Here is a 17332-nt window from a genome sequence, read left to right on the forward strand (position 1 = left end):
GCAGCTGTAGCAAGAAGAATGTAAGTAGTGTAGGGTGGGTACAGGTATAATAGTACAGTACAATCACAGTGGTTAGTTACATGGATAGGTTCCCCTGCACATGCAGCTGTAGTAAGAAGAATGTAATTAGTGTGGGGCGGGCACAGGTATAATAGTACAGCACAATCACAGTGGTTAGTTACATGGACTGGTTCCCCTGCACATACAGCTGCAGAAAGAACAATGTAATTAGTGTAGGGTGGGCACAGGTATAATAGTACAGTACAATCACAGAGGTTAGTTACATGGACAGGTTCCTCTGCACATGGAGCTGTAGTAAGAAGAATGTAATTAGTGTGGGGCGGGCACAGGTATAATAGTACAGCACAATTACAGTGGTTAGTTACATGGACAGGTTCCCCTGCACGTACAGCTGTAGTAAGAAGAATGTAATTAGTGTAGGGTGGGCAGAGGTATAATAGTACAGTACAATCACAGTGGTTAGTTACATGGACAGGTTTCCCTGCACATGCAGCTGTAGTAAGAAGAATGTAATAAGTGTAGAGTGGGCACAGGTATAATAGTACAGTACAATCACAGTGGTTAGTTACATGGACAGGTTCCCCTGCACATGCAGCTGTAGTAAGAAGAATGTAATTAGTGTGGGGCGGGCACAGGTATAATAGTACAGCACAATCACAGTGGTTAGTTACATGGACAGGTTCCCCTGCACATGCAGCTGTAGTAAGAACAATGTAATTAGTGTAGGGCGGGCACAGGTATAATAGTACAGTACAATCACAGTGGTTAGTTACATGGACAGGTTTCCCTGCACATGCACCTGTAGTAAGAAGAATGTAATTAGTGTAGGGTGGGCACAGGTATAATAGTACAGTACAGTCACAGTGGTTAGTTGCACTGACATGTTCCCCTGCACATACAGCTGTAGTAACAAGAATGTAATTAGTGTGGGGTCGGCACAGGTATAATAGTGCAGTACAATCACAGTGGTTAGTTACATGGACAGGTTCCCCTGCACATACAGCTGTAGTAAGAAGAATGTAATAAGTGTGGGGCGGGCACAGGTATAATAGTACAGTACAATCACAGTGGTTAGTTGCACGGACAGGTTCCCCTGCACATGCAGCTGTAGTAAGAAGAATGTAATTAGTGTTGTGTGGGCACAGGTATAATAGTACAGTACAATCACAGTGGTTAGTTACAAGGACAGGTTCCCCTGCACATACAGCTGTAGTAAGAAGAATGTAATAAGTGTAGGGTAGGCACAGGTATAATAGTGCAGTACAATCACAGTGGTTAGTTACATGGACAGGTTTCCCTGCACATACAGCTGTAGTAAGAAGAATGTAATAAGTGTAGGGCGGGCACAGGTATAATAGTACAGTACAATCACAGTGGTTAGTTACATGGACAGGTTCCCCTGCACATGCAGCTGTAGTAAGAAGAATGTAATAAGTGTAGGATGGGCACAGGTATAATAGTACAGTACAATCACAGTGGTTAGTTGCACGGACAGAATCCCCTGCACATACAGCTGTAGTAAGAAGAATGTAATAAGTGTAGGGTGGGCACAGGTATAATAGTACAGTTCAATCACAGTGGTTAGTTACATGGACAGGTTCCCCTGCACATGCAGCTGTAGTAAGAAGAATGTAATAAGTGTAGGGTGGGCACAGGTACAATAGTACAGTACAATCACAGTGGTTAGTTACATGGACATGTTCCCCTGCACATACAGCTGTAGTAAGAAGAATGTAATTAGTGTGGGGCGGGAACAGGTATAATAGTGCAGTACAATCACAGTGGTTAGTTACACGTACAGGTTCCCCTGCACATGCAGCTGTAGTAAGAAGAATGTAATAAGTGTAGGGTGGGTACAGGTATAATAGTGCAGTACAATCACAGTGGTTAGTTACATGGACATGTTCCCCTGCACATGCAGCTGTAGTAAGAAGAATGTAATTAGTGTAGGGTGGGCACAGGTATAATAGTACAGTACAATCACAGTGGTTAGTTACATGGACAGGTTCCCCTGCACATACAGCTGTAGTAAGAAGAATGTAATTAGTGTAGGGTGGGCACAGGTATAATAGTACAGTACAATCACAGTGGTTAATTACATGGAGAGGTTTCCCTGCACATACAGCTGTAGTAAGAAGAATGTAATAACTGTAGGGTGGGCACAGGTATAATAGTACAGTACAATCACAGTGGTTAGTTACATGGACAGGTTCCCCTGTACATACAGCTGTAGTAAGAATAATGTAATAAGTGTAGGACGGGCACAGGTATAATAGTACAGTACAATCACAGTGGTTAATTACACGGAGAGGTTTCCCTGCACATACAGCTGTAGTAAGAAGAATGTAATAAGTGTAGGGTGGGTACAGGTATAATAGTACAGTACAATCACAGTGGTTAGTTACATGGATAGGTTTCCCTGCACATGTAGCAGTAGTAAGAAGAATGTAATTAGTGTGGGGCGGGCACAGGTTTAATAGTACAGCACAATCACAGTGGTTAGTTACATGGACAGGTTCCCCTGCACATACAGCTGTAGTAAGAAGAATGTAATAAGTGTAGGGTGGGCACAGGTATAATAGTGCAGTACAATCACAGTGGTTAGTTACATGGACAGGTTTCCCTGCACATACAGCTTTAGTAAGAAGAATGTAATAAGTGTAGGGCGGGCACAGGTATAATAGTACAGTACAATCACAGTGGTTAGTTACATGGACAGGTTCCCCTGCACATGCAGCTGTAGTAAGAAGAATGTAATAAGTGTAGGCTGGGCACAGGTATAATAGTACAGTACAATCACAGTGGTTAGTTGCACGGACAGAATCCCCTGCACATACAGCTGTAGTAAGAAGAATGTAATAAGTGTAGGGTGGGCACAGGTATAATAGTACAGTACAATCACAGTGGTTAGTTACATGGACATGTTCCCCTGCACATACAGCTGTAGTAACAAGAATGTAATTAGTGTGGGGCGGGCACAGGTATAATAGTGCAGTACAATCACAGTGGTTAGTTACACGGACAGGTTCCCCTGCACATACAGCTGTAGTAAGAAGAATGTAATAAGTGTGGGGCGGGCACAGGTATAATAGTACAGTACAATCACAGTGGTTAGTTGCACGGACATGTTCCCCTGCACATGCAGCTGTAGTAAGAAGAATGTAATTAGTGTTGTGTGGGCACAGGTATAATAGTACAGTACAATCACAGTGGTTAGTTACAAGGACAGGTTACCCTGCACATACAGCTGTAGTAAGAAAAATGTAATAAGTGTAGGGTGGGCACAGGTATAATAGTGCAGTACAATCACAGTGGTTCGTTACATGGACAGGTTTCCCTGCATATACAGCTGTAGTAAGAAGAATGTAATAAGTGTAGGGCGGGCACAGGTATAATAGTGCAGTACAATCACAGTGGTTAGTTACATGGACAGGTTCCCCTGCACATGCAGCTGTAGTAAGAAGAATGTAATAAGTGTAGGGTGGGCACAGGTATAATAGTACAGTACAATCACAGTGGTTAGTTACATGGACAGGTTCCCCTGCACATGCAGCTGTAGTAAGAAGAATGTAATAAGTGTAGGGTGGGCACAGGTATAATAGTACAGTACAATCACAGTGGTTAGTTACATGGACATGTTCCCCTGCACATACAGCTGTAGTAACAAGAATGTAATTAGTGTGGGGCGGGCACAGGTATAATAGTGCAGTACAATCACAGTGGTTAGTTACATGGACATGTTCCCCTGCACATACAGCTATAGTAACAAGAATGTAATTAGTGTGGGGCGGGCACAGGTATAATATTGCAGTACAATCACAGTGGTTAGTTACACGGACAGGTTCCCCTGCACATGCAGCTGTAGTAAGAAGAATGTAATAAGTGTAGGGTGGGTACAGGTATAATAGTGCAGTACAATCACAGTGGTTAGTTACATGGACATGTTCCCCTGCACATGCAGCTGAAGTAAGAAGAATGTAATAAGTGTAGGGTGGGTACAGGTATAATAGTACAGTATAATCACAGTGGTTAGTTACATGGACAGGTTCCCCTGCACATACAGCTGTAGTAACAAGAATGTAATTAGTGTTGGGCGGGCACAGGTATAATAGTGCAGTACAATCACAGTGGTTAGTTACACGTACAGGTTCCCCTGCACATGCAGCTGTAGTAAGAAGAATGTAATAAGTGTAGGGTGGGTACAGGTATAATAGTGCAGTACAATCACAGTGGTTAGTTACATGGACATGTTCCCCTGCACATGCAGCTGTAGTAAGAAGAATGTAATTAGTGTAGGGTGGGCACAGGTATAATAGTACAGTACTATCACAGTGGTTAGTTACATGGACAGGTTCCCCTGCACATACAGCTGTAGTAAGAAGAATGTAATTAGTGAAGGGTGGGCACAGGTATAATAGTACAGTACAATCACAGTGGTTAATTACATGGAGAGGTTTCCCTGCACATACATCTGTAGTAAGAAGAATATAATAAGTGTAGGGTGGGCACAGGTATAATAGTACAGTACAATCACAGTGGTTAGTTACATGGACAGGTTCCCCTGTACATACAGCTGTAGTAAGAATAATGTAATAAGTGTAGGACGGGCACAGGTATAATAGTACAGTACAATCACAGTGGTTAATTACACGGAGAGGTTTCCCTGCACATACAGCTGTAGTAAGAAGAATGTAAAAAGTGTAGGGTGGGCAGAGGTATAATAGTACAGTACAATCACAGTGGTTAGTTACATGGACAGGTTTCCCTGCACATGCAGCTGTAGTAAGAAGAATGTAATAAGTGTAGAGAGGGCACAGGTATAATAGTACAGTACAATCACAGTGGTTAGTTACATGGACAGGTTCCCCTGCACATGCAGCTGTAGTAAGAAGAATGTAATTAGTGTGGGGCGGGCACAGGTATAATAGTACAGCACAATCACAGTGGTTAGTTACATGGACAGGTTCCCCTGCACATGCAGCTGTAGTAAGAACAATGTAATTAGTGTAGGGCGGGCACAGGTATAATAGTACAGTACAATCACAGTGGTTAGTTACATGGACAGGTTTCCCTGCACATGCAGCTGTAGTAAGAAGAATGTAATTAGTGTAGGGTGGGCACAGGTATAATAGTACAGTACAGTCACAGTGGTTAGTTGCACTGACATGTTCCCCTGCACATACAGCTGTAGTAACAAGAATGTAATTAGTGTGGGGTCGGCACAGGTATAATAGTGCAGTACAATCACAGTGGTTAGTTACATGGACAGGTTCCCCTGCACATACAGCTGTAGTAAGAAGAATGTAATAAGTGTGGGGCGGGCACAGGTATAATAGTACAGTACAATCACAGTGGTTAGTTGCACGGACAGGTTCCCCTGCACATGCAGCTGTAGTAAGAAGAATGTAATTAGTGTTGTGTGGGCACAGGTATAATAGTACAGTACAATCACAGTGGTTAGTTACAAGGACAGGTTCCCCTGCACATACAGCTGTAGTAAGAAGAATGTAATAAGTGTAGGGTAGGCACAGGTATAATAGTGCAGTACAATCACAGTGGTTAGTTACATGGACAGGTTTCCCTGCACATACAGCTGTAGTAAGAAGAATGTAATAAGTGTAGGGCGGGCACAGGTATAATAGTACAGTACAATCACAGTGGTTAGTTACATGGACAGGTTCCCCTGCACATGCAGCTGTAGTAAGAAGAATGTAATAAGTGTAGGATGGGCACAGGTATAATAGTACAGTACAATCACAGTGGTTAGTTGCACAGACAGAATCCCCTGCACATACAGCTGTAGTAAGAAGAATGTAATAAGTGTAGGGTGGGCACAGGTATAATAGTACAGTTCAATCACAGTGGTTAGTTACATGGACAGGTTCCCCTGCACATGCAGCTGTAGTAAGAAGAATGTAATAAGTGTAGGGTGGGCACAGGTACAATAGTACAGTACAATCACAGTGGTTAGTTACACGGACAGGTTCCCCTGCACATGCAGCTGTTGTAAGAAGAATGTAATAAGTGTAGGGTGGGCACAGGTATAATAGTACAGTACAATCACAGTGGTTAGTTACATGGACAGGTTCCCCTGCACATGCAGCTGTAGTAAGAAGAATGTAATTAGTGTGGGGCGGGCACAGGTATAATAGTACAGTACAATCACAGTGGTTAGTTACATGGACAGGTTTCCCTGCACATGCAGCTGTAGTAAGAAGAATGTAATTAGTGTAGGGTGGGCACAAGTATAATAGTACAGTACAGTCACAGTGGTTAGTTGCACTGACATGTTCCCCTGCACATGCAGCTGTAGTAAGAAGAATGTAATTAGTGTAGGGTGGGCACAGGTATAATAGTACAGTACAATCACAGTGGTTAGTTACATGGACAGGTTTCCCTGCACATGCAGCTGTAGTAAGAAGAATGTAATAAGTGTAGGGTGGGCACAGGTATAATAGTACAGTACAATCACAGTGGTTAGTTACAAGGACAGGTTCCCCTGCACATACAGCTGTAGTAAGAAGAATGTAATAAGTGTAGGGTGGGCACAGGTATAATAGTGCAGTACAATCACAGTGGTTAGTTACATGGACAGGTTTCCCTGCACATACAGCTTTAGTAAGAAGAATGTAATAAGTGTAGGGCGGGCACAGGTATAATAGTACAGTACAATCACAGTGGTTAGTTACATGGACAGGTTCCCCTGCACATGCAGCTGTAGTAAGAAGAATGTAATAAGTGTAGGCTGGGCACAGGTATAATAGTACAGTACAATCACAGTGGTTAGTTGCACGGACAGAATCCCCTGCACATACAGCTGTAGTAAGAAGAATGTAATAAGTGTAGGGTGGGCACAGGTATAATAGTACAGTACAATCACAGTGGTTAGTTACATGGACATGTTCCCCTGCACATACAGCTGTAGTAACAAGAATGTAATTAGTGTGGGGCGGGCACAGGTATAATAGTGCAGTACAATCACAGTGGTTAGTTACACGGACAGGTTCCCCTGCACATACAGCTGTAGTAAGAAGAATGTAATAAGTGTGGGGCGGGCACAGGTATAATAGTACAGTACAATCACAGTGGTTAGTTGCACGGACATGTTCCCCTGCACATGCAGCTGTAGTAAGAAGAATGTAATTAGTGTTGTGTGGGCACAGGTATAATAGTACAGTACAATCACAGTGGTTAGTTACAAGGACAGGTTCCCCTGCACATACAGCTGTAGTAAGAAGAATGTAATAAGTGTAGGGTGGGCACAGGTATAATAGTGCAGTACAATCACAGTGGTTCGTTACATGGACAGGTTTCCCTGCATATACAGCTGTAGTAAGAAGAATGTAATAAGTGTAGGGCGGGCACAGGTATAATAGTGCAGTACAATCACAGTGGTTAGTTACATGGACAGGTTCCCCTGCACATGCAGCTGTAGTAAGAAGAATGTAATAAGTGTAGGGTGGGCACAGGTATAATAGTACAGTACAATCACAGTGGTTAGTTACATGGACAGGTTCCCCTGCACATGCAGCTGTAGTAAGAAGAATGTAATAAGTGTAGGGTGGGCACAGGTATAATAGTACAGTACAATCACAGTGGTTAGTTACATGGACATGTTCCCCTGCACATACAGCTGTAGTAACAAGAATGTAATTAGTGTGGGGCGGGCACAGGTATAATAGTGCAGTACAATCACAGTGGTTAGTTACATGGACATGTTCCCCTGCACATACAGCTATAGTAACAAGAATGTAATTAGTGTGGGGCGGGCACAAGTATAATATTGCAGTACAATCACAGTGGTTAGTTACACGGACAGGTTCCCCTGCACATGCAGCTGTAGTAAGAAGAATGTAATAAGTGTAGGGTGGGTACAGGTATAATAGTGCAGTACAATCACAGTGGTTAGTTACATGGACATGTTCCCCTGCACATGCAGCTGAAGTAAGAAGAATGTAATAAGTGTAGGGTGGGTACAGGTATAATAGTACAGTATAATCACAGTGGTTAGTTACATGGACAGGTTCCCCTGCACATACAGCTGTAGTAACAAGAATGTAATTAGTGTTGGGCGGGCACAGGTATAATAGTGCAGTACAATCACAGTGGTTAGTTACACGTACAGGTTCCCCTGCACATGCAGCTGTAGTAAGAAGAATGTAATAAGTGTAGGATGGGCACAGGTATAATAGTACAGTACAATCATAGTGGTTAATTACACGGAGAGGTTTCCCTGCACATACAGCTGTAGTAAGAAGAATGTAAAAAGTGTAGGGTGGGTACAGGTATAATAGTACAGTACAATCACAGTGGTTAGTTACATGGATAGGTTCCCCTGCACATGCAGCTGTAGTAAGAAGAATGTAATTAGTGTGGGGCGGGCACAGGTATAATAGTACAGCACAATCACAGTGGTTAGTTACATGGACAGGCTCCCCTGCACATACAGCTGTAGTAAGAAGAATGTAATTAGTGTAGGGCGGGCACAGGTATAATAGTACAGTACAATCACAGTGGTTAGTTACATGGATAGGTTCCCCTGCACATGCAGCTGTAGTAAGAAGAATGTAATTAGTGTAGGGTGGGTACAGGTATAATAGTGCATTACAATCACAGTGGTTAGTTACATGGATAGGTTCCCCTGCACATGCAGCTGTAGTAAGAAGAATGTAATTAGTGTAGGGTGGGTACAGGTATAATAGTGCATTACAATCACAGTGGTTAGTTACATGGACATGTTCCCCTGCACATGCAGCTGTAGTAAGAAGAATGTAATAAGTGTAGGGTGGGTACAGGTATAATAGTACAGTACAATCACAGTGGTTAGTTACATGGACAGGTTCCCCTGCACATACAGCTGTACTAACAAGAATGTAATTAGTGTGGGGCGGGCACAGGTATAATAGTGCAGTACAATCACAGTGGTTAGTTACACGGACAGGTTCCCCTGCACATGCAGCTGTAGTAAGAAGAATGTAATAAGTGTAGGGTGGGTACAGGTATAATAGTGCAGTACAATCACAGTGGTTAGTTACATGGACATGTTCCCCTGCACATGCAGCTGTAGTAAGAATAATGTAATTAGTATAATAGTGCAGTACAATCACAGTGGTTAGTTACATGGACATGTTCCCCTGCACATACAGCTGTAGTAACAAGAATGTAATTAGTGTGGGGCGGGCACAGGTATAATAGTGCAGTACAATCACGGTGGTTAGTTACACGGACAGGTTCCCCTGCACATGCAGCTGTAGTAAGAAGAATGTAATAAGTGTAGGGTGGGTACAGGTATAATAGTGCAGAACAATCACAGTGGTTAGTTACATGGACATGTTCCCCTGCACATGCAGCTGTAGTAAGAAGAATGTAATAAGTGTAGGGTGGGTACAGGTATAATAGTACAGTATAATCACAGTGGTTAGTTACATGGACAGGTTCCCCTGCACATACAGCTGTAGTAACAAGAATGTAATTAGTGTGGGGCGGGCACAGGTATAATAGTGCAGTACAATCACAGTGGTTAGTTACACGGACAGGTTCCCCTGCACATGCAGCTGTAGTAAGAAGAATGTAATAAGTGTAGGGTGGGTACAGGTATAATAGTGCAGTACAATCACAGTGGTTAGTTACATGGACAGGTTCCCCTGCACATGCAGCTGTAGTAAGAAGAATGTAATTAGTGTAGGGTGGGCACAGGTATAATAGTACAGTAAAATCACAGTGGTTAGTTACATGGACAGGTTCCCCTGCACATACAGCTGTAGTAACAAGAATGTAATTAGTGTGGGGCGGGCACAGGTATAATAGTGCAGTACAATCACAGTGGTTAGTTACACGGACAGGTTCCCCTGCACATGCAGCTGTAGTAAGAAGAATGTAATAATGGTAGGGCGGGCACAGGTATAATAGTACAGTACAATCACAGTGGTTAGTTACATGGACAGGTTCCCCTGCACATGCAGGTGTAGTAAGAAGAATGTAATTAGTGTGGGGCGGGCACAGGTATAATAGTACAGTACAATCACAGTGGTTAGTTACAAGGACAGGTTCCCCTGCACATACAGCTGTAGTAAGAAGAATGTAATAAGTGTAGGGTGGGCACAGGTATAATAGTACAGTACAATCACAGTGGTTAGTTACATGGACATGTTCCCCTGCACATGCAGCTGTAGTAAGAAGAATGTAATTAGTGTAGGGTGAGCACAGGTATAATAGTACAGTACAATCACAGTGGTTAGTTACATGGACAGGTTCCCCTGCACATACAGCTGTAGTAAGAAGAATGTAATTAGTGTAGGACGGGCACATGTATAATAGTACAGTACAATCACAGTGGTTAATTACACGGAGAGGTTTCCCTGCACATACAGATGTAGTAAGAAGAATGTAATAAGTGTAAGGAGGGCACAGGTATAATAGTACAGTACAATCACAGTGGTTAGTTACATGGACAGGTTCCCCTGTACATACAGCTGTAGTAAGAATAATGTAATAAGTGTAGGACGGGCACAGGTATAATAGTACAGTACAATCACAGTGGTTAATTACACGGAGAGATTTCCCTGCACATACAGCTGTAGTAAGAAGAATGTAATTAGTGTAGGGTGGGCACAGGCATAATAGTACAGTACAATCACAGTGGTTAGTTACATGGATAGGTTCCCCTGCACATGCAGCTATAGTAAGAAGAATGTAATTAGTGTGGGGCGGGCACAGGTATAATAGTACAGCACAATCACAGTGGTTAGTTACATGGACAGGTTCCCCTGCACATACAGCTGTAGTAAGAAAAATGTAATTAGTGTAGGGCGGGCACAGGCATAATAGTACAGTACAATCACAGTGGTTAGTTACATGGACAGGTTCCCCTGCACATGCAGCTGTAGCAAGAAGAATGTAAGTAGTGTAGGGTGGGTACAGGTATAATAGTACAGTACAATCACAGTGGTTAGTTACATGGATAGGTTCCCCTGCACATGCAGCTGTAGTAAGAAGAATGTAATTAGTGTGGGGCGGGCACAGGTATAATAGTACAGCACAATCACAGTGGTTAGTTACATGGACTGGTTCCCCTGCACATACAGCTGCAGTAAGAACAATGTAATTAGTGTAGGGTGGGCACAGGTATAATAGTACAGTACAATCACAGAGGTTAGTTACATGGACAGGTTCCTCTGCACATGGAGCTGTAGTAAGAAGAATGTAATTAGTGTGGGGCGGGCACAGGTATAATAGTACAGCACAATTACAGTGGTTAGTTACATGGACAGGTTCCCCTGCACGTACAGCTGTAGTAAGAAGAATGTAATTAGTGTAGGATGGGCAGAGGTATAATAGTACAGTACAATCACAGTGGTTAGTTACATGGACAGGTTTCCCTGCACATGCAGCTGTAGTAAGAAGAATGTAATAAGTGTAGAGTGGGCACAGGTATAATAGTACAGTACAATCACAGTGGTTAGTTACATGGACAGGTTCCCCTGCACATGCAGCTGTAGTAAGAAGAATGTAATTAGTGTGGGGCGGGCACAGGTATAATAGTACAGCACAATCACAGTGGTTAGTTACATGGACAGGTTCCCCTGCACATGCAGCTGTAGTAAGAACAATGTAATTAGTGTAGGGCGGGCACAGGTATAATAGTACAGTACAATCACAGTGGTTAGTTACATGGACAGGTTTCCCTGCACATGCACCTGTAGTAAGAAGAATGTAATTAGTGTAGGGTGGGCACAGGTATAATAGTACAGTACAGTCACAGTGGTTAGTTGCACTGACATGTTCCCCTGCACATACAGCTGTAGTAACAAGAATGTAATTAGTGTGGGGTCGGCACAGGTATAATAGTGCAGTACAATCACAGTGGTTAGTTACATGGACAGGTTCCCCTGCACATACAGCTGTAGTAAGAAGAATGTAATAAGTGTGGGGCGGGCACAGGTATAATAGTACAGTACAATCACAGTGGTTAGTTGCACGGACAGGTTCCCCTGCACATGCAGCTGTAGTAAGAAGAATGTAATTAGTGTTGTGTGGGCACAGGTATAATAGTACAGTACAATCACAGTGGTTAGTTACAAGGACAGGTTCCCCTGCACATACAGCTGTAGTAAGAAGAATGTAATAAGTGTAGGGTAGGCACAGGTATAATAGTGCAGTACAATCACAGTGGTTAGTTACATGGACAGGTTTCCCTGCACATACAGCTGTAGTAAGAAGAATGTAATAAGTGTAGGGCGGGCACAGGTATAATAGTACAGTACAATCACAGTGGTTAGTTACATGGACAGGTTCCCCTGCACATGCAGCTGTAGTAAGAAGAATGTAATAAGTGTAGGATGGGCACAGGTATAATAGTACAGTACAATCACAGTGGTTAGTTGCACGGACAGAATCCCCTGCACATACAGCTGTAGTAAGAAGAATGTAATAAGTGTAGGGTGGGCACAGGTATAATAGTACAGTTCAATCACAGTGGTTAGTTACATGGACAGGTTCCCCTGCACATGCAGCTGTAGTAAGAAGAATGTAATAAGTGTAGGGTGGGCACAGGTACAATAGTACAGTACAATCACAGTGGTTAGTTACATGGACATGTTCCCCTGCACATACAGCTGTAGTAAGAAGAATGTAATTAGTGTGGGGCGGGAACAGGTATAATAGTGCAGTACAATCACAGTGGTTAGTTACACGTACAGGTTCCCCTGCACATGCAGCTGTAGTAAGAAGAATGTAATAAGTGTAGGGTGGGTACAGGTATAATAGTGCAGTACAATCACAGTGGTTAGTTACATGGACATGTTCCCCTGCACATGCAGCTGTAGTAAGAAGAATGTAAGTAGTGTAGGGTGGGCACAGGTATAATAGTACAGTACAATCACAGTGGTTAGTTACATGGACAGGTTCCCCTGCACATACAGCTGTAGTAAGAAGAATGTAATTAGTGTAGGGTGGGCACAGGTATAATAGTACAGTACAATCACAGTGGTTAATTACATGGAGAGGTTTCCCTGCACATACAGCTGTAGTAAGAAGAATGTAATAACTGTAGGGTGGGCACAGGTATAATAGTACAGTACAATCACAGTGGTTAGTTACATGGACAGGTTCCCCTGTACATACAGCTGTAGTAAGAATAATGTAATAAGTGTAGGACGGGCACAGGTATAATAGTACAGTACAATCACAGTGGTTAATTACACGGAGAGGTTTCCCTGCACATACAGCTGTAGTAAGAAGAATGTAATAAGTGTAGGGTGGGTACAGGTATAATAGTACAGTACAATCACAGTGGTTAGTTACATGGATAGGTTTCCCTGCACATGTAGCAGTAGTAAGAAGAATGTAATTAGTGTGGGGCGGGCACAGGTTTAATAGTACAGCACAATCACAGTGGTTAGTTACATGGACAGGTTCCCCTGCACATACAGCTGTAGTAAGAAGAATGTAATAAGTGTAGGGTGGGCACAGGTATAATAGTGCAGTACAATCACAGTGGTTAGTTACATGGACAGGTTTCCCTGCACATACAGCTTTAGTAAGAAGAATGTAATAAGTGTAGGGCGGGCACAGGTATAATAGTACAGTACAATCACAGTGGTTAGTTACATGGACAGGTTCCCCTGCACATGCAGCTGTAGTAAGAAGAATGTAATAAGTGTAGGCTGGGCACAGGTATAATAGTACAGTACAATCACAGTGGTTAGTTGCACGGACAGAATCCCCTGCACATACAGCTGTAGTAAGAAGAATGTAATAAGTGTAGGGTGGGCACAGGTATAATAGTACAGTACAATCACAGTGGTTAGTTACATGGACATGTTCCCCTGCACATACAGCTGTAGTAACAAGAATGTAATTAGTGTGGGGCGGGCACAGGTATAATAGTGCAGTACAATCACAGTGGTTAGTTACACGGACAGGTTCCCCTGCACATACAGCTGTAGTAAGAAGAATGTAATAAGTGTGGGGCGGGCACAGGTATAATAGTACAGTACAATCACAGTGGTTAGTTGCACGGACATGTTCCCCTGCACATGCAGCTGTAGTAAGAAGAATGTAATTAGTGTTGTGTGGGCACAGGTATAATAGTACAGTACAATCACAGTGGTTAGTTACAAGGACAGGTTACCCTGCACATACAGCTGTAGTAAGAAAAATGTAATAAGTGTAGGGTGGGCACAGGTATAATAGTGCAGTACAATCACAGTGGTTCGTTACATGGACAGGTTTCCCTGCATATACAGCTGTAGTAAGAAGAATGTAATAAGTGTAGGGCGGGCACAGGTATAATAGTGCAGTACAATCACAGTGGTTAGTTACATGGACAGGTTCCCCTGCACATGCAGCTGTAGTAAGAAGAATGTAATAAGTGTAGGGTGGGCACAGGTATAATAGTACAGTACAATCACAGTGGTTAGTTACATGGACAGGTTCCCCTGCACATGCAGCTGTAGTAAGAAGAATGTAATAAGTGTAGGGTGGGCACAGGTATAATAGTACAGTACAATCACAGTGGTTAGTTACATGGACATGTTCCCCTGCACATACAGCTGTAGTAACAAGAATGTAATTAGTGTGGGGCGTGCACAGGTATAATAGTGCAGTACAATCACAGTGGTTAGTTACATGGACATGTTCCCCTGCACATACAGCTATAGTAACAAGAATGTAATTAGTGTGGGGCGGGCACAGGTATAATATTGCAGTACAATCACAGTGGTTAGTTACACGGACAGGTTCCCCTGCACATGCAGCTGTAGTAAGAAGAATGTAATAAGTGTAGGGTGGGTACAGGTATAATAGTGCAGTACAATCACAGTGGTTAGTTACATGGACATGTTCCCCTGCACATGCAGCTGAAGTAAGAAGAATGTAATAAGTGTAGGGTGGGTACAGGTATAATAGTACAGTATAATCACAGTGGTTAGTTACATGGACAGGTTCCCCTGCACATACAGCTGTAGTAACAAGAATGTAATTAGTGTTGGGCGGGCACAGGTATAATAGTGCAGTACAATCACAGTGGTTAGTTACACGTACAGGTTCCCCTGCACATGCAGCTGTAGTAAGAAGAATGTAATAAGTGTAGGGTGGGTACAGGTATAATAGTGCAGTACAATCACAGTGGTTAGTTACATGGACATGTTCCCCTGCACATGCAGCTGTAGTAAGAAGAATGTAATTAGTGTAGGGTGGGCACAGGTATAATAGTACAGTACTATCACAGTGGTTAGTTACATGGACAGGTTCCCCTGCACATACAGCTGTAGTAAGAAGAATGTAATTAGTGAAGGGTGGGCACAGGTATAATAGTACAGTACAATCACAGTGGTTAATTACATGGAGAGGTTTCCCTGCACATACATCTGTAGTAAGAAGAATATAATAAGTGTAGGGTGGGCACAGGTATAATAGTACAGTACAATCACAGTGGTTAGTTACATGGACAGGTTCCCCTGTACATACAGCTGTAGTAAGAATAATGTAATAAGTGTAGGACGGGCACAGGTATAATAGTATAGTACAATCACAGTGGTTAATTACACGGAGAGGTTTCCCTGCACATACAGCTGTAGTAAGAAGAATGTAAAAAGTGTAGGGTGGGCAGAGGTATAATAGTACAGTACAATCACAGTGGTTAGTTACATGGACAGGTTTCCCTGCACATGCAGCTGTAGTAAGAAGAATGTAATAAGTGTAGAGAGGGCACAGGTATAATAGTACAGTACAATCACAGTGGTTAGTTACATGGACAGGTTCCCCTGCACATGCAGCTGTAGTAAGAAGAATGTAATTAGTGTGGGGCGGGCACAGGTATAATAGTACAGCACAATCACAGTGGTTAGTTACATGGACAGGTTCCCCTGCACATGCAGCTGTAGTAAGAACAATGTAATTAGTGTAGGGCGGGCACAGGTATAATAGTACAGTACAATCACAGTGGTTAGTTACATGGACAGGTTTCCCTGCACATGCAGCTGTAGTAAGAAGAATGTAATTAGTGTAGGGTGGGCACAGGTATAATAGTACAGTACAGTCACAGTGGTTAGTTGCACTGACATGTTCCCCTGCACATACAGCTGTAGTAACAAGAATGTAATTAGTGTGGGGTCGGCACAGGTATAATAGTGCAGTACAATCACAGTGGTTAGTTACATGGACAGGTTCCCCTGCACATACAGCTGTAGTAAGAAGAATGTAATAAGTGTAGGGCGGGCACAGGTATAATAGTACAGTACAATCACAGTGGTTAGTTACATGGACAGGTTCCCCTGCACATGCAGCTGTAGTAAGAAGAATGTAATAAGTGTAGGATGGGCACAGGTATAATAGTACAGTACAATCACAGTGGTTAGTTGCACAGACAGAATCCCCTGCACATACAGCTGTAGTAAGAAGAATGTAATAAGTGTAGGGTGGGCACAGGTATAATAGTACAGTTCAATCACAGTGGTTAGTTACATGGACAGGTTCCCCTGCACATGCAGCTGTAGTAAGAAGAATGTAATAAGTGTAGGGTGGGCACAGGTACAATAGTACAGTACAATCACAGTGGTTAGTTACATGGACATGTTCCCCTGCACATACAGCTGTAGTAAGAAGAATGTAATTAGTGTGGGGCGGGAACAGGTATAATAGTGCAGTACAATCACAGTGGTTAGTTACATGGACATGTTCCCCTGCACATACAGCTATAGTAACAAGAATGTAATTAGTGTGGGGCGGGCACAGGTATAATAGTGCAGTACAATCACAGTGGTTAGTTACACGGACAGGTTCCCCTGCACATGCAGCTGTAGTAAGAAGAATGTAATAAGTGTAGTGTGGGTACAGGTATAATAGTGCAGTACAATCACAGTGGTTAGTTACATGGACATGTTCCCCTGCACATGCAGCTGTAGTAAGAAGAATGTAATAAGTGTAGGGTGGGTACAGGTATAATAGTACAGTACAATCACAGTGGTTAGTTACATGGACAGGTTCCCCTGCACATACAGCTGTAGTAACAAGAATGTATTTAGTGTGGGGCGGGCACAGGTATAATAGTGCAGTACAATCACAGTGGTTAGTTACACGTACAGGTTCCCCTGCACATGCAGCTGTAGTAAGAAGAATGTAATAAGTGTAGGGTGGGTACAGGTATAATAGTGCAGTACAATCACAGTGGTTAGTTACATGGACATGTTCCCCTGCACATGCAGCTGTAGTAAGAAGAATGTAATTAGTGTAGGGTGGGCACAGGTATAATAGTACAGTACAATCACAGTGGTTAGTTACATGGACAGGTTCCCCTGCACATACAGCTGTA

Source organism: Taudactylus pleione, unplaced genomic scaffold (assembly GCF_031769625.1).
Source record: "Taudactylus pleione unplaced genomic scaffold, aTauple2 ptg000194l, whole genome shotgun sequence".
Taxonomy (NCBI): domain Eukaryota; kingdom Metazoa; phylum Chordata; class Amphibia; order Anura; family Myobatrachidae; genus Taudactylus; species Taudactylus pleione.